This window comes from Pan paniscus, chromosome 10, assembly GCF_029289425.2.
Source record: "Pan paniscus chromosome 10, NHGRI_mPanPan1-v2.0_pri, whole genome shotgun sequence".
Taxonomy (NCBI): domain Eukaryota; kingdom Metazoa; phylum Chordata; class Mammalia; order Primates; family Hominidae; genus Pan; species Pan paniscus.
The window spans coordinates 119,439,802-119,457,801 of NC_073259.2; the positions used below are offsets into that span (position 1 = coordinate 119,439,802).

An 18,000-nucleotide genomic window follows, 5' to 3' on the forward strand; every position below is an offset into this window, starting at 1 on the left:
GGCTCTATTAAAAATAAAAATAATTAGCCGGGCGTGGTGGCGTGTGCCTGTAGTCCCAGCTACTTGGGAGGCTGAGGCAGAAGAATTGCTTGAACCCTGGAGGTGGAGGTTGCAGTAGCTGAGATTGCACTACTGCACTCCAGCCTGGACGACAGAGCGAGACTCTGTCTCAAAAAACAAAAACAAAAAAAAAAAAAACACAAAATTAGCCAGGCATGGTGGCACATGCCTGTAATCCCAGCTACTCGGGAGGCTGAGGCAGGAGAATCACTTGTACCCGGGAGGTGGAGGTTGCACCGAGCCAAGATCGCGCCATTGCACTCCAGCCTGGGCCACAGGGCAAGACTCTACCTCAAAAAAAAAAAAAAAAAGGAACTAAAAATAATAAAATAGAAAATCTTTACAACTTTAGGATAAAGATTTCTTAAGACTCAAAGAGCATAAACTAGAAAAAAATAAAAATTGGACTTCAGTAGGTTTGGGGGTTTTTTTTGTTTTGTTTTTTTGAGACAGGATTTTGCCCTGTTGCCCAGGCCGGAGTGCAATCTCAGCTCACTGCAACCTCCACCTCCTGGGTTCAAGCATTTCTCCTGCCTCAGCCTCCCAAGTAGCTGGGACTACAGGTGTGTGCCACCATGCCTGGCTAATTTTTGTGTTTTTAGTAGAGACAGAGTTTTGCCATGTTGGCCATGCTGGTCTCGAACTCCTGACCTCAGGTGATCTGCCGGCCTCACCCTCCCAAAGTGCTGGGGTTATAGGTGTGAGCCACTGCACCCGGCCCATATTGACTTTAAAAAAGATAAAGGTTGTTTTTAAAACCTGTTTAAAAAGAGAGAGAGAGGGAGGGAGGGAGGGACGGAAGGAGGAAGGAAAAGGGAAAGGAAAAGGAAAAGGAAAGGAAAGGAAAGATACCATCAGAGAAACAAAAAGATAAGCCACCAACTAACTGAGAAAAAAAATTTTCTTGATATATATATCTAACAGAATCTGAATGCCAGATCTATATAATGAAGTCTTACAACCCAATAATAAGATAAGCAACCCAATCTAAAGACAGGCAAAAGATGTGTGTGTGTGTGTGTTTGAGACAGGGTTTGGTCCTGTTGCCCAGGCTAGAGTTCAATGGCATGATCTCCGCTCACGACAACCTCTGCCTCCCAGGCTCAAACCATCCTCCCATCTCAGCCTCCCAAATAGCTGGGACTACAGGCGCACGCCACCATGCCTGGCTAATTTTTTTTTTTTTTTTTTTTTTTTTTTTGTATTTTTGGTAGAGACGGAGTTTCACCATGTTGCCCAGGCTGGTCTCAAACTCCTACACTCAAGCAATCCTCCCACCTCGGCCTCCTGAAGTGCTGGGATTACAGGCATGAGCCACCATGCCTGGCCCAGGCAAAAGATGTTAACAGATATTTTATAAAAAGCTGTAATATGGGCCGGGTGTGGTGGCTCATGCCTGTAATCCCAGCACTTTGGGAGGCCGAGGTGGGTGGATCACAAGGTCAGGAGATTGAGAATATCCTGGCTAACCTGGTGAAAACCCGTCTCTACTAAAAATACAAAAAATTAGCTGGGCATGGTGGCGTGCGCCTGTAGTCCCAGCTACTTGGGAGGCTGAGGCAGGAGAATGGCGTGAACCCGGGAGGCAGAGCTTGCAGTGAGCCAAGATTGCGCAACTGCACTCCAGCCTGGGCGACACAGAGTGAGACTCTGTCTCAAAAAAAAAAAGCTATAATATGATATACTGGCTAATAAGCAATGAAAAGATGCCCAGTGTCATTACACATCAGAGAAATGCAAATTGAAACCAAATGAGCTAATACCATGTTCCAATTAGAAAGGCCAAAATTAAAAAGACTGACAACACCAAGTGCTGGTGAGGATGTGGAACAACTGAACTTCCATACTGCTGATGGGAAGGTAGAATGGTATAGCCACTCTGGAAAACAAATTGGCAATTTCTTGTAAAAATGAACAGAAACTCTGCCAGGCAAGGTGGCTCATGCCTGTAATCCCAGCACTGTGGGAGGCTGAGGTGGGCGGATTCACCTGAGGTCAGGAGTTTGAAACCAGCCTGGTCAACATGGTGAAACCCCATCTCTACTAAAAATACAAAAGTTTGCTGGGCGTGGTGGTGGGCACCTGTAATCCCAGCTACTTGGGAGGCTGAGGCAGGAGAATCGCTTGAACCTGGGAGGTGGAGGTTGCAGTGAGCCGAGATCGCACCACTGCACTCCAGCCTGGGTGACAGAGCAAGACTCTGTCTCAAAAAAAAAAATAAAAAGGCCGGGTGCAGTAGCTCACGCCTGTAATCCCAGCAGTTTGGGAGGCCAAGATGAGTGGATCGCCTGAGGTCAGGATCAAGACCAGCCTGACCAATACGGCGAAACCCCATCTCTACTAAAAATACAAAAATTAGGCAGGCGTGGTGGCGTGCGCCTGTTGTCCCAGCTACTCAGGAGCCTGAGGCTTGTTTGAACCTGGGAGGCGGAGGTTGCAGTGAGCCAAGATTGCACCACTGCACTCCAGCCTGGGTGACAGAGCAAGAGTCTGTCTCAAAAAAAAAAAAAAAAAAAAAGAACAGAAACTCACCATGTACAACCCAGTAATCCCACTCCAAAGTATTTACCAAAGAGAAATGAAAACATGACCACACAAAGACCTGTATGTGACTATTCATAGCAACTTTATTCAGAAACACCAGAAACTAGCAACAACTCAAATATTCATCCACAGATATATGGAGAAACAAATTGTGGTACATCCATTTGATGGAATAGTGCTTAGCCATGAAAAGAAATAAAGTTTCCATTGACATTAAATAACCAGGAGAGCCAGCCACGATGGCTCATGCCTATAATCCCAGCACTTTGGGAGGCCGAGGCGGGCGGATCACCTGAGGTCAGGAGATTGAGACCAGCCTGGCCAACATGGTGAAACCTCGCCTCTACTAAAAATACAAAAATTAGTTGGGTGTTGTGGCGTGTGCCTGTAGTCCCAGCTACTCGGGAGGCTGAGGCAGGAGAATCGCTTGAACCCAGGAGGTGGAGGTTGCAGTGAGCCAAGATTGTGCCACTGCACTCAAGACTGGGTGACAAAGGGAGACTCTGTCTCAAAACAAAACAAAACAAATAACCAGGAGAGAGAAATCCAAAGAGCAAGAAATATTTGTGGTTGCCCAGGGTTGGTAGGTAAGGAATAACTGCCAACCAGCATGATGTTTCCATTTGCGGGGATGAAAAAGTTCTGGAACTAGATAGTGATGATGGTTGCCCAACAAAGTGAATGTACTTAATAACATTGAATTGTACAGCTTAGCAGTTTAGAATGGTTAAAATCAGAGGTGTGGGGTGTGTGTGTGTGTGTATGTGTGTGTGTGTGTTTGTCAGACACAAAACCAGATCCAGGATAAAATGGTAAGTTTTATGTTACCTGTACTTTTCCACAATTAAAAAAAGGAAAGGGGCTGGGCACAGTGGCTCACATCTATAATCCCAGCACTTTGGGAGCCCAAGGCAGGAGGATTGTTTGAGCTCAGGAGTTCAAGACCAGCCTGGGCAACATAGGGAGACCCCCATCTCTACAAATAATAAAAATATTAGCCAGGCTTGGTGGCACATACCTGTGGTTCCAGGTACTGAGGGGCTGAGGTGGGAAGATCGCCTGATCCTGGGAGGTTGAGGCTGCAGTGAGCTGTGATCATGCCACTGCACTCTAGCCTGGGTGGCAGAACGAGATCCTGTCTCAAAAAAAAAAGAAGAGGCTGGGTGCGGTGGCTCACGCCTGTAATCCCAGCACTTTGGGAGGCAGAGGCAAGCAGATCACCTGAGGTCGGGAGTTTGAGACCAGCCTGACTAACATGGAGAAACCCCATCTCTACTAAAAATACAAAATTAGCTGGGCGTGGTGGCGCATGCCTGTAATCCCAGCTACTCGGGAAGCTGAGACAGGAGAATGGCTTGAACCCAGGAGGCGGAGGTTGCAGTAAGCCAAGATTGTGCCATTGCACTCCAGCCTGGGCAACAAGAGCGAAACTCCATTTCAAAAAAAAAAAAAGAAGAAGAAGAAAGACATGCGACAACCTGGATGCCTCTCAAACATTGAGATTCTGAGCAAAAGATGCTGGCTGGGTCCAAGTGAAAGATGATGGTGGCTTGGAAAAGGGAACAGCGTTGAAAAACTGTACAAGATGGTCACAGGTTAGAAGTGGGAGGTGAAGGGATGGGAGGAATCGATGCAGTGGCTAGGTTCCTGGTCTGGACATCTCAGCAACTTGAGCAGGGGGACAGGACCAGGACTCAGAGAAAAGAGTATAAGTTTGGTTTTAAATATGCGGAGAGACTCATTACATGTGAAACAGCCAAAATCACCTCTTCTAGGAAGGCCTCCTTGACTACCTGCTCTATGGCCACCCCCATCATTGCCAACCCTTGCTGATTTCATTTTCTCCACAGCTCTCATCACCGCCTGAGAAGTTTCTTGTCTTTTTATCTGTTTGGTGTCCATAAACACAGGAATCTTTATCTTCTTGCCCACCACCAGATCTCCAACACCTGTCTCCATACCTAGCACACAGTAGGTGCTCAGTAAATGCTTGTGGGATGAATGGAGCGCCACCTCTGGGATGTAATCTCCATGAAAGCTGAGGCTTTTGTTTTAGCACTGCCATGTTCCCAGCATGTGGCACACACCAGATCTTCGCTAAGTGCTTGTTAGACGAAGAGAGTACCCACAAAAAGACAGTCCCACCTTCTCATGTGAAGGCAGGCTCCCAGGCCAGCCCTGGCTATGGATGTTCTAGCAGGGTAGGGTTTCCCGCTGAGCTTCCCACACCCTGTCCCCTTCCCCAAGGCCTCTTATCCACTTCCACCATGCTGTCAGCAAACTCAGATCCCATACTTTGTGTGTGCCTCACATTTCACAGGTCTGCCCTGGCTCAATGCGTTGTTGGTCACAGTCAGAGAGAAGGTCCCTGAGCCTTTGACCCACGGCATGGGGAAATGAATGCCTGGTCAGGTCAGGGACTCTTGGTTGTGTGATCCTGGGGAAGCCCCTCCCTGCTCTGGGCTTCACTCTTTTCAGGGAGACAGGGCTTGTGGACCTTGGAGAATAGATGTGTGGTGCCCCCAGGAAGACACACACACACACACACACACACACACACACACACACACACACTCTTCCATGGAAGGCATATTGCCCATTAGAATAGATGTGTGGTGCCCCCAGAAAGACACACACACACACATACACACACACACACACACACACACAAACACACTCTTCCATGGAAGGCATATTGCCCATTCCCTCTGCCTGGGCAATCAGAATGGTCTGTGCCCCTGGCTATGATGAGGGGTTCAAGGATAGACATGTGACCCATGCCTGGCCAGCCAGGCTCAGACCTGAGACCCTGTTAAGTGGGAGGAGCAACACCTGCCCCGATGGGACAGAGCCTGCCTGATAGTGAAGCCAGTGCAGAGGGAAGATGTGGAGGGAGAAGGCTACCAGGCAGCATCAGTGGAGCCCCTGGATTCCGGGCCAGCACTAATGCTGGCATCATTCCCAGGGCAGGAAGGGCAAGGTGGAGTATCCCCAAGTCTAGACGTTCACCAGGAAAGGAAAATGCCAGGCATATGGACATATGGGCCTTGATGTGGGTGAAATTCCAGGGGGCCTGCGAATCTTGGTTCTCAGAGCCCCTCATGCTGGAGTCAAAGGTTGACCTGGGTGAAGGAGGCAGACATCAGAAAGCATGAGCCTGGCTTTTTTTTTTTTTGGTCGGGGGTTGCGGGGGGTTCCTTTTATTCATTATTTTAATTGAGGGAAAATTCACAAAACAAAAAGTTAACCATTTTAAAGTGAATAATTTAGGGCCAGGCATGGTGGCTCACGCCTGTAATCCTAACACTTTGGGAGCCCAAGGCGGGAAGATCACTTTGAGCCTGGGAGCTAGAGACCAGCCTGGGCAATACAATGAGATCCCATCTCTCCAAAATTTTTTTTAATTAGGGTCTCATTGAATATGGCCACTGCTTTTAGGGTTCCTATGTCTCTCTTCACAATCTGAGCCAGGCCTGCATGCCAGCAACCGTTTTCTAAGGGAACTGCATTTAGTGTTGATCTTGGTTCCACCAACTCTTGTGTGGGTATTGTCCAGCACAAAAAGGTAAAGTTAATTGTCAGTGATTGGGGAAAGTGAACCACTCCAAGCTACGTCACCTTTACGGCTACTGAACGATTGATTGGTGATGCCATAAAGAATCAAGTTGCAATGAACCCCAACAACACAGTTTTTGATGGCCAACATCTTATTGGATGCAGATTTGATCATACTGTTGTCTGGTCTGATAAGAAGCACTGGCCCTTCATGGTGGTGAGTGATGCTGGCAGACCCAAGGTCCAAGGAGAGAACAAGGGAAAAACAAAAAGCTTCAGGCCAGGTGTGGTGGCTCACACCTGTAATCCCAGCACTTTGAGAGGCTGAGGCGGGTGGATTGCTTGAGCCCAGGAGTTCGAGACCAGCCTGGGCAACATGGTGAAACCCTGTCTGTACTAAAAATACAAAAATTAGCCAGGTGTGGTGGCGTGTACCTCTAGTCCCAGCTACTCAGGAGGCTGAGGCGGGAAGATTGCTTGAACCCAGGAGGTCAAGGCTGCAGTGAGCCATGATCACGCTACTGCACTCCAACCTGGGCAACAGAACGAGACCCTGTCTCAAAACAAAAAACTTCTATCCAGAGATGTCCCCTATGGTTGTGACAAAGATGAAGGAAATTGCAGAAGCCTACCTTGGAAAGACTGTTACCAATGCTGTGCTCACAGTGCCAGCCTACTTTAATGACTCAGCATCAGGCTACCAAAAAGATGCTAGAACTATTGCTGGTCTCAATGGACTTAGAATTAGCAACGAGCCAACTACTGCTGCTATTGCTTATGGCTTAAACCAAAAGGTTGGAACTGAAAGAAATGTGTTGATCTTTGACCTGGGAGGTAGCACTTTTTAAAATTTTATTTATTTATTTTATTTTATTTTTTGAGACAAGGTCTCATTCTGTCACACAGGCTGGAGTGCAGCGGCATGATCTTGGCTTACTACAACATTGCTCTCCTGAGCTCAAGCAATCCTCCCACCTCAGCCTCCCAAATAGCTGGGATTACAGTTGTTTGCCACCATGCCCAGCTGATTTTTGTTTATTTTTTGTAGAGATGAGGTCTCACTATGTTGCCCAGGCTGGTCTCAACCTCCTGGTATCAAGAGAGCCTCCCACCTTGGCCTCCTAAGTAGCAGGACTATAGGCGTGTGGGATGTGGCACTTTTGATGTGTCAGTCCTCACTATTGAGGATGAAATTTTTGAAGTCAAATCTACAGCTGGAGAAGGTGGAGAAGACTTTGCAACCAAATGGACAGCCGTTGCATTGCTGAGCTCAAGTGCAAGCATAAGAAGGACCTCAGTGAGAACAGGAGAGCTGGCCGGGCATGGTGGCTCATACCTACAATCCCAGTACTTCGGGAGGCCAAGGTGGTTGGATCATTGAGGTCAGGAGTTCAAGACCAGCCTGGCCAAAATGGTGAAACCCCATCTCTACTAAAAATACAAAAGTTAGCCGGGTATGGCTGGGCACGGTGGCTTATGCCTGTAATCCCAGCACGTTGGGAGGCTGAGGCGGGTGGATCACGAAGTCAGGAGATTGAGACCATCCTGGCTAACATGGTGAAACCCCAACTCTACTAAAAATACAAAAAATTAGCCGGGCATGGTGGCACGTTCCTGTAGTCCCAGCTAGTTGGGAAGCTGAGGCAGAAGAATCGCTTGAACCCGGGAAGCGGAGGTGGCAGTGAGCCGAGATCGCACCATTGCACTCCAGCCTGGACGACAGAACGAGACTCCATCTCAAAAAAAAAAAAAAAATTAGCTGGGTGTGGTGGCAGGCACCTGAAATCCCAGCTACTTGGGAGGCTGAGGTAAGAGAATCATTTGAACCCAGGAGGCGGAGGTTGCAGTGAGCCAAGATCGCATCATTGCACTCCAGCATGGGTGACAGGAGCAAGACTCTGTCTCAAAAAATAATTTTTTTTTTTTCAAAAATTAGCCAGGCGTACTGGTGGGCGCCTGTAATCCCAGCTATTCAGGAGGCTGAGGCATGAAAATTGCTTGAACCCGGGAGGCAGAGATTGCAGTGAGCAGAGATTGGGCCACTGCACTCCAGCCTGGGTGACAGAGGGAGACTCCGTCTCAAAAAAAAAAAAAGAAAAGAAAAAGAAAGAGCTGCCCGCACGCCTTCATGCGGCTTGTGAACATGCAAAACATACTCTGTCTTCCAACACCCAGGCCAGTATTGAGATTGATTCTCTCTAGGCAGGAATTGACATCTATACCTCCATTACCATGCCCGATTTGAAGAATTGAATGCTGACCTGTTCCATAGCATCCTGGACCCCGTAGAAGAAGCCCTTTGAGACGCCAAACTAGACAAGTCACAGATTCATGACATCACCCTGGTTGCTGGTTTGGCTTCTAACTGCAAGATTCAGAGCTTGCCCAAGACTTCTTCAATAGAAAAGAACTGAAGGCTGGGCATGGTGGCTCATGCCTGTAATCCCAACAGTTTGGGAGGCTGAGGCAGGAGGATCACTTGAGCCCAGGAGGTTGACACTGCAGTGGGCCATGACTGTGCCACTGCACTCCAGCGTGGGCAACAGTAGGAGAGCCTGTCTCAAAAAAACAAACAAAACTGCATAGGAGCATTGACCCTGATGAAGCTGTTTCTTACGATCCAGCTACCCAGGCAGCCATCTGATCTGGAGACAAACAGATCAGAAAATCAGAAAATGTTCAAGACTCATTGCTCCTGGATGTCACTCCTCTTTCCCTTCCATTGAAACTGCTGGCAGAGTCACAACAGTCCTTGTTAAGCATAATACTACCATTCCTACCAAGCAGACGCAGACCTTCACTACCTGCTCTGGCAACCAGCCTGCTGTGCTTACTCAGGTTTATGAAGGCGAGCGTGCCGTGAGCAAGGATAACAGCCTGCTTGGCAAGTTTGAACTCACGGGCATACTTCCTGTGACAGTGCTCCTCACACTGAAGTCACTTGACACTGATGCTAGTGACATCCTCAGTGTCTCTGCTGTGGACAAAAGTATAGGAAGCTGGGTGTGGTGGCTCACGCCTGTAATCCTAGCATGTTGGGAGGCCAAAGCAAGTGGATTGCTTGAGCCCAGGAGTTTGAGACCATCCTGAGCAACAATGGTGAAACCCCATTTCTACAAAACAATACAAAAAAATTAGCCAGGTGTGATAGGGTGAACCTGTAGTCTCAGCTACTTGGGGGTGCTGAGGCAGAAGGATCAGTTGAGCCCAGGAAGTCAAAGCTGCAATGAGCCGAGTTTGTGCCACTACACTCTAGCCTGGGCAAGAGAGCAATGTCTCAAAAAAATAAAAAATAGTACAGGAAAACAGAACAAGATTACTATCACTAATGAATGACAAGGGCCGTTTGAGCAAGAAGGACATTGAGCGTATGGTCCAGGAAGATGAGCAGTACAAAGCTGAAGATGAGAAGCAGAGGGTCAAGAATTCATTTGAATCCAATGCATTCAACAGGAAAGTCACCGCTGAAGATGAGAAAATTCAAGGCAAGATTAATGGTGAGGACAAACAGAAAATTCTTGACAAGTGTAATGAAATTATCAACTGGCTCCATAAGAATCAGATGACAGAGAAGGAAGAAATTGATCATCAGCAGAAAGAGCTGGAGAAAGGCTGTAACCCCATCATTACCAAGCTGCACCCAAGTGCAGGAGGACCGCCAGGAGGCTCACCTGGGGGAGTCCCTGGTCATGGAGCCCCTCCCTCTACTTCCCTACTTCCTCAGGGATTCAGCCATAGAAAAGAATGAAGGACTGCTACAAGCCACAATGGGATGAGCCTCAAAACCACGATGCTAAGAGACAAAGCCAGTCACAAAGAAACACGTAGTGTCCCTACTTCCTCAGGGACAACCATTTAAGAGGTTGATTAGGTCGGGCATGGTGGCTTACCCCTGTAATCCCAGCACTTTAGGAGGCCAAGGTGAGCAGATCACGAGGTCAGGAGATCGAGAACATCCTGGCTAACACAGTGAAACCCCGTCTCTACTAAAAATACAAAAAATTAGCCGGGCGTGCTGGTGGGTGCCTGTAATCCCAGCTACTCGGGAGGCTGAGGCAGGAGAACGGCATGAACCCAGGAGGCGGAGCCTGCAGTGAGCCAAGATGGCACCATTGCACTCCAGCCTGGGAAACAGAGTGAGACTCCATCTCAAAAAAAAAAAAAAAAAAGAGGTTGATTAAGCCAACCCCAATATAAAGATCACATGATTCCACATAGTCAAAACATTGAAGAACCCAAATTTGTAACAAATTCTGTGGCAGTTTTAATGCTGAGCTGCTAGGGGCCAGGTGTAGTAGCTCATGGCTGTAATCCCAGCACTTTGGGAGGTTGAGGCAGGTGAATCACTTGAGGTCAGGAGTTCGAGATCAGCCTGGCCAACGTGGTGAAACCCTGTCTCTACTAAAAATACAAAAATCAGCTGGGCATGGTGGTGCACACTTGTAATCCTGGCTACTCGGGAGGCTGAGGCAGGAGAATCGCTTGAACCCGGGAGGCGGAGGTTGCAGTGAGCAGAGATTGCGCCACTGCACTCCAGCCTGGGTGACAGAGTGGGACTCTATCTCAATAAATAAATAAATAAATAAATAAATGAAGTCGAGTTGCTAGAGTAAATTACTGGACATTCTCAATGCTTATATGGAACATGTGGAGTAACATTGTAGTTTATAAGCACTGTATTCTAAGTGGAAAATGCAATGTCTTAAATAAAACTATTTAAAATTGGCACCTCCCAAAAAAATAGCCAATCTGGGTGGCAGGCACCTGTATTCCAAGCTGCTCAGGAGGCTGTGGTGGGAGAATGATTGCTTGAGCCCAGGAGGTTGAGGTTGCAGTGAGCCATGATTACTCCACTGCACTCCAGCCTGGGTGATGGAGCGAGACCCCATCTTGAAATAAATACATGAATAAAGTGGACAATTCAGCAGCATTTAGTACACTCACAACATTATAAAGGTACCACCTCTATCAAGTTCCAAAACTTTTATTTTTCCTTTTTACTTTGATAATTGGAAGCATTGATCATTCCAAAACATTTTTATCACCCCAAAAGGAAAAACCCTGTATCCATTAAGCAGTCACTCCCCATTGCCCCTCCCCCCAGCCCCTGGCAACCAGCCATCTGCTCTCTGTCTCTATGGGTTTCCCTATTCCGGACATTTCATATGAATGGAATCAACACTACGTGTTTCTTTGTGACTGGCTTTTTCTCTTAGCATCGTGGTTTTGAGGCTCATCCCATCATGGCATATATCAGTCCTTCTTCTTTTCTATGGCTGAATCATGTTCCCTTGTATGGATACCTGACTTTTTTTTTTTTTTTGAGACAAGATCTCATTTTGTTCCCCAGGTTGGAGTGCAGTGGCACAATCATGGCACACTGCAGCCTCAACCTCCTGGACTCAAGCAATCCTCCCACCTCCGCTTCCTGAGTAGCTGGGACTACAGGTGCATGCCACCACTCCAGGCAATTTTTTTGTTTGTATTTTTTGTAGAGACAGGGTCTCACTATGTTGCCCAGGCTGGTCTTGAACTAAACTACTGACCTCAAGTGATCCACCCACCTTGGCCTCTCAAAGTGCTGGAATTACAGGTGTGAGCCACTGCAACTGGCCAGATATGCCACCTTTGGTTTATCCATCCATCCATCCACTGAGGACCACAGGGTGTCTCCGTTTGGGCTACTGTGAACACCCAGGCATCTTTGTGGCTGGGAACAGGAGAGGTGTGGAGAGCAGAGAGTGAGTCAGAAGAACTAAAAAGGGGAATTTGGGAACTAGAACTGGGCTTTGGCCACCGAGATCAAGTCCTGATTTTACCTCCAAACCATATCTTGAATCCATCACTTCTCCATCTCTGCCACCACTTCCCCATCCCAGGCCACCACTATCTCTCCCCAGGTTGGTTACTGCAGCCTCCCTTCTGGCCTCCCTTCTGCCACTCCCAACTCCCTCATCCCCAGGGTTCATTCTCCACTGAGCAGCCGAGGGATCCTCTTAGAACTTTCATGAAATCAAGTCATGGCACCCTCTTGCTCAAAGCCTTTCCATGGCTCCCTATGGCCTTGGGAGCAAGTCCAGACTCCATCCCATGGGTGACAAGGCCCTCCTTATCCTGGCTGCTGGCTACCCCTCAAGCCTCTTCACACATGGTTTACTCTCCTCACGCTTCGCTGCAGCTGCCTGGCCTCCCTCTCTTCCCAGAGTGCGCCAGGCTCCAGGCCCTTGCATGTGCTGGTCCCCTTCCCAGGAGGCTTCCTCCCTCACTCAGCCACCCCTCATCCTTTAAGTGTTCACTCAGCCATTGCCTCTTCCAGGAAGGTCTGTGACCCCAACCCTTCCCCTCCGGCTAACTCAGAGGCCTTCGCTTCTTCCCATTAGCCATTCTTTCAACCAGTATTTACTGGGCACTGCTTTGTCCCAGGCACCAGGGATAGAAGTTAAAAAGAAAGGCAATGGCCAGGCACAGTGGCTCACACCTATAATCCCAGCACTTTGGGAGGCCAAAGCAGGCGGATCATTTGAGGTCAGAAGTTTGAGACCAGCCTGGCCAACATGGCGAAACCCCATCTCTACTAAAAATATAAAGGTAGCCGGGCATGGTGGTGCTTGCCTGTAATTCCGGGGTTCTCAGGAGGCTGAGGTGGAAGAATCACTTGAACCTAGGAGGCAAAGGTTGCAGTGAGCTGAGATCATGACACTCCACACCAGCCTGGGTGACAGAACAAGACTCTATCAAAAAAATTAATTAACAATTAATTAAATGGTTAGTTTTGCAGGGCATGGTGGCTCACACCTGTACACTGGGCTTTTTTTTTTTTTTTTGGAGTCCCACTATTCAGAGGCTGAGGTAGGAGGATCACTTGAGCCTGGGAGGCCGAGGCTACAGTGAGCCATGATCCTGCCACCACCACACTCCAGCCTAGGTGACAGAGCAAGACTCTGTCTCTAAATAAATAAAAATAAAATGGTTAGTTTTGCTGGGCGCAGTGGCTCACACCTGTAGTCCCAGCCTCTTGGGAGGCTAAGGCAGAAGAATCACTTGAGCCCAGGAGTTCAAGACAATCCTGGGCAACATAGCAAGATTCCATCTCTATGTAAAAAAAAAAAAAAAAAAAAAAAAAGTTTTATGTTATAGGAACTTCACCTCATTTAACTTATTATTTTTTAAAAGACAGACAAGACAAGTGCCCCTGCCCTTCCTGACCAGAGGGGAAAATAAGTAAATAACATTCGTACAGTCCATGAATTGAAGTTAAGAGCCCAGGAGAAAAATAAGCAGGGCAAGAGAATATGAATTGTTCATGAGGATGGGTTGCGGGGCTTGTCATTTTACTATGAGGGGACCGAGGAAGGCCTCCTTGAGAAGGCAGCCTTTGAGCAAAGACCTGAAGGAAATAAGGGCACAAACCATGCAGATGGCCAGGGAACAGCGTTGTTGGCAGAGGGAACAGCACATGCAGAGGCCCGCAGGCAGGAGGCCATGTGGCTGCAGCAGAGAGGAGGGGAGAGGAGAGATGACATCATGGAGGCCTGTGGGCTTTTCTCAGGAGGTTGGGAAGATGTGGCAGAACCCACAAAGGAAATGAGAAGATACAGCCAGTGACATAGGAGAAAAACCAGGAGAAGCCAATTGCAGGTCATGTATCTGGGCTTGATAACTATGGATGTACCCTTGGCGGACCTCTCCCCACATTGGAAGGCAGGTCCAGGAAGGCAGGGGGTTTGGTCTGCCTTGTTCACCGCTGTGTCTCAGCACCTGGCAGTGCCCAGGACATAGCAGGTGCTTGGTGACCAGGATATGAGTCAGTGGCTGAGCTGGTGTCCCCTGGCCCTGCTGCTTGGCATCCAGATCTCAGTCTCTGGACCCTTTCCAGTGATGCCCCTCTTCACCTAGCCACCAGCAGGGGCAGATGGTGGTCCAGGTGGGATCTGAGGCAGAGCTTCCTTCCACCATGGCCACCCCACCCAAGAAGTGGGCTGAGCCAGCCACCCACAAGAGGGAACTGAAATCATCCTCCACCACAAACACGCTGGCCTGGCTCCACACTGGGCAGGACATGGAGGAAGGGGGAGTGATAGTGAGGGCCAGAGTCCCTCCACTTCAAGGGTCCCCTTCCCCTGGTATATACATGGGAAAAAGGAGACACCAGCCAAGGGCTGGGTTGCTGTGTGTGAGTGAATTTTGCTGAAGTCCCAAAGACCTGGAAGGTCATGCCGGCTCATCCCCTGCCTCAAGTGCAGGGGTTTTTGTTGTTGTTGTTGTTGTTTTAATTTTTTTTTATTTTTTTATTTTTTTGAGACAGAGTCTCACTCTGTCACCAAGCTGAAGTGCCGTGGCACGATCTCAGCTCACTGCAACCTCTTCCTCCCGGGTTGAAGTGATTCTCATGCCTCAGCCTCCCAAGTAGCTGGGATTACAGGTGTGCACCACATTGCCTGCCTAATTTTTTTTGTATTTTTAGTAGAGACAAGGTTTCGCCATATTGCCCAAGTTGGTCTCAAACTCCTGAGCTCAGGCAATCTGCCCACCTCGGCCTCCCAAACTGCTGGGATTACAGGTGTGAGCCACCACACCTGGCAAGTGCAGGATTTATGAGTCCTGCTTTAAAAGGTGGCACATGAGACATGGTGGCTCTCACCTGTAATCCCAGCAGTTTGGGAGGCTGAGGTGGGAGGAATGCTTCAGGCCAGGAATTCAAGACTAGCCAGGGCAATATAGCAAGACTCCCTCTCTACAAAAAATAAAAATAAAAATTAGCTGGCCGTGGTGGCATTCACCTGTACTCCCAGTTACTTGGGGGACTGAGGCAGGAAGATCACTCAAGCCTGGAAGGTCGAGGCTGCGGTGAGTGATCACGCCACTGCATTCCAGGCTGGGCAACAGAGCAAGACCCTGCCTCAAACAAACAAACAAAAAAAGCTGGCATTGCCAACTTCTCCCTTTATCCTTTTGTCCCTCCTTTAAGGGGGCCTCTCATTTCCCCCCAGACCCCTGCCACAGACGCCCAAATTCCTGGACATTTTCTCCCAAGGGGCAATTTCAATTTCTAAATTTCACCTGCTCAAAGCAACGAAGAGGTATTGCCTGGGGCCGGGGCTGTGTTCATTTGACATGGTGCCTCACTGTGAATCCTCAACCCAAAGCTCCGAGATGGTGAGTGAGGCACCAGTGTTCTCGCAGGAAGAGGCAGAGCGGGTGCTAGCCTACTGGTAACCAAAGCTGGTGTTCCTTTTTTTTTTTTTTTTTTTGAGACAGAATTTTGCTCTTGTTGCCTAGGCTGGAGTGCAATGGCGCGATCTTGGCAAGAAATTCTCCCGCCTCAGCCTCCCGAGTAGCTGGGACTACAGGCATGCGCCACTATGCCCACAAAGCCGGTATTCCTAACCACCTAGCACTCTCCACTTCAAATCCAAAAAATCCTATCCAAGTACTGCTTTAGCAAAACCCACAACCAACCAACTCCCGCCCAGAAACCCAGAATGGCTGCCTTCTGTAGATAGATTCCGTGGGATTTATTTTCCTTCTGGCTCTTCAGGGTCAGGAGCTGAAGGGAGGTGAGGCTGGCAGGCATGGTTCCTGAGTCGCATCCAGGATTGCAGAAGAGCAGAGGAGGTCTTTCATTTGCCGGTGAAGCCCCAGACTCATAAAGCAACTTGTGCTGGGCGTGGTGGTCCGCACCTGCAGTCCCATCTACTCGGGAGGCTGAGGCAGGAGGATCGCTTGAGGCCAGGAGTTCAAGGCTGTAGTGCGCTATGATCGTGCCTGTGAATAGCCACTGCACTGCAGCCTGGGCAACACAGCGAGACTGTCTCTTAAAAAAAATTTTTTTTTTTTTTTTGAGGCAGAGTCTCACTCTTTCGCCCAGGCTGGAGTGCAGTGGCGCGATCTCGGCTCACTGCAAACTCCGCCTCCCTGGTTCACGCCATTCTCCTGCCTGAGCCTCCTGAGTAGCCGGGACTACAGGCGCCCGCCACCACGCCTGGCTAATTTTTTGTATTTTTAGTAGAGATGGGGTTTCACCGTGTTAGCCAAGATGGTCTCGATCTGCTGACCTCGTGATCCACCCGCCTCGGGCCCCCAAAGTGCTGGGATTACAGGCGTGAGCCACCGCGCCCAGCCAAAATTTTTAAAAATAGTAAAAAGCAACTTGTAACCATGCATTAGGCTGGAAATTAATGGGTTTAATATGCATGAGTGGGTTCTAATCCCCACTCTGCCATTTACAAACTGTGTGTCCTTCAGCAAGTCACTTTACCTCTCTGTGCCTTGGCCTCGTCATCTGTAAAACAGGGGAAACAGACTGGGCGCGGTGACTCACGCCTGTAATCCCAGCACTTTGGGAGGCTGAAGCGGGTGGATCACCTGAGGTCAGGAGTTCAAGACCAGCCTGGCCAACATGGCAAAATCCTGTCTCTACTAAAAATACAAAAAATAGCTGGCGTGGTGGTGTGCCTGTAATCCCAGCTACTCGGGAGGCTGAGGCAGGAGAATGGCTTGAACCCAGGAGGCAGAGTTTGCAGCAAGCTGAGATTGTGCCACTGTACTCCAGCCTGGGCGACAGAGCAAGTCTCCAGCTCAGAAACATAAAATAAAATAAAAATAATAGCTAATGTTTACCGAGCACTTAAGGGTTTCGCTTCTTACCATGACACTGATAATTAGGAAAGACTTTACTATCTCTATTTTAAACATAAAGAAACCAAACAGAGAGGTGACGCGGCTTGCCTGAGGTCACACAGCGAGCAAGTAAACCCCAGCTTAGAATCTGAGTAGCTGTGCAACCTTGGGCAAGTCACTTCACCTCTGTGAGCCTCAGTTTCCTCATCTGGAAAATGGAGATGATAAGGGTTGTTAGAAGAATTCAGTGAGCTTCATGGCCCATGAACTTGTCACTCTGTATTTAAGGGTATTTAACTTGTCACTTTGTATTTAAGGATTCACTTTCCAACTGCCTGTCTACCATGAGAACAAACACCATGTCTGCTGTGTTCCCCACTGTATCCCCAGTGCCTGGAGAAGTCCTAGCACATAGTAGGAGCTCAACAAATCTCAAGTTGAGGGGCAGTGTATTCTCTTGACCTTATGGGGCCCTAACTCCTCTCAGCCTTCCTCTGCTGCCTGGTGCTGCAAACTTCCAACCCCAGGGCCATTCCAGTCGACCCAATAGATGCAAACAGGACCATCCCAGTCTCCTGTTTCAGGTATGAGGAGCCCACAAAGCACATTTGGGTGTTATGATTGCTAGGAGGACCCAGTGCTGTTCTCTGGCCATTGCCAAGTGGCTAAAAGCTGCACACAAACAGGCTTCAGCCAAAAAGAAATGACTGACGTACAGAGCTGAGAAGTCCAAGAGTGACTGCTTTCAGGTATGGCTGGATCTAGGTGCACAGACATTGTCATCAAGATGGTTTTTCTCTGTCTCTGGGCTTTGCTCTACTATGAGTGTGTTCACTCCCAGGCAAGACAGCCCTCAGAAATTCCAAGCTCATGTCCTCTGGAGTGCAGTGACACGATTTCGGCTCACTGCAACCTCTGTCTCCCAGGTTCAAGCGATTCTGCTGACTCAGCCTCCCGAGTAGCTGGGATTACAGGCGTGCCACCACGCCCAGCTAATTTTTGTACTTTTGAGTAGAAATGGGGTTTCACCATGTTGGCCAGGCTGGTCTCGAACTCCTGACCTCAAGTGATCCGCCTGCCTTGACCTCCCAAAGTGCTAAGATTACAGGCATTGAGCCACCGTGCCCAGCCCAAATGAGGTATTTTCTTATCCGACTGTGCTGTTAAAGACTGGAATTGAGGCTCATTGGCCCTGCCCACCCTTGAACCAGTCACTGGGGC

The 18,000-nt window shown here is 48.7% G+C and overlaps 1 pseudogene; it reads left to right on the forward strand.

Annotated features, from left to right (window-relative positions):
• The first annotated feature begins 8,743 nt into the window (after positions 1 to 8,743).
• Positions 8,744 to 10,920, forward strand: LOC134728500 (heat shock cognate 71 kDa protein-like; annotated as a pseudogene).
• The last annotated feature ends 7,080 nt before the right edge of the window (positions 10,921 to 18,000 follow it).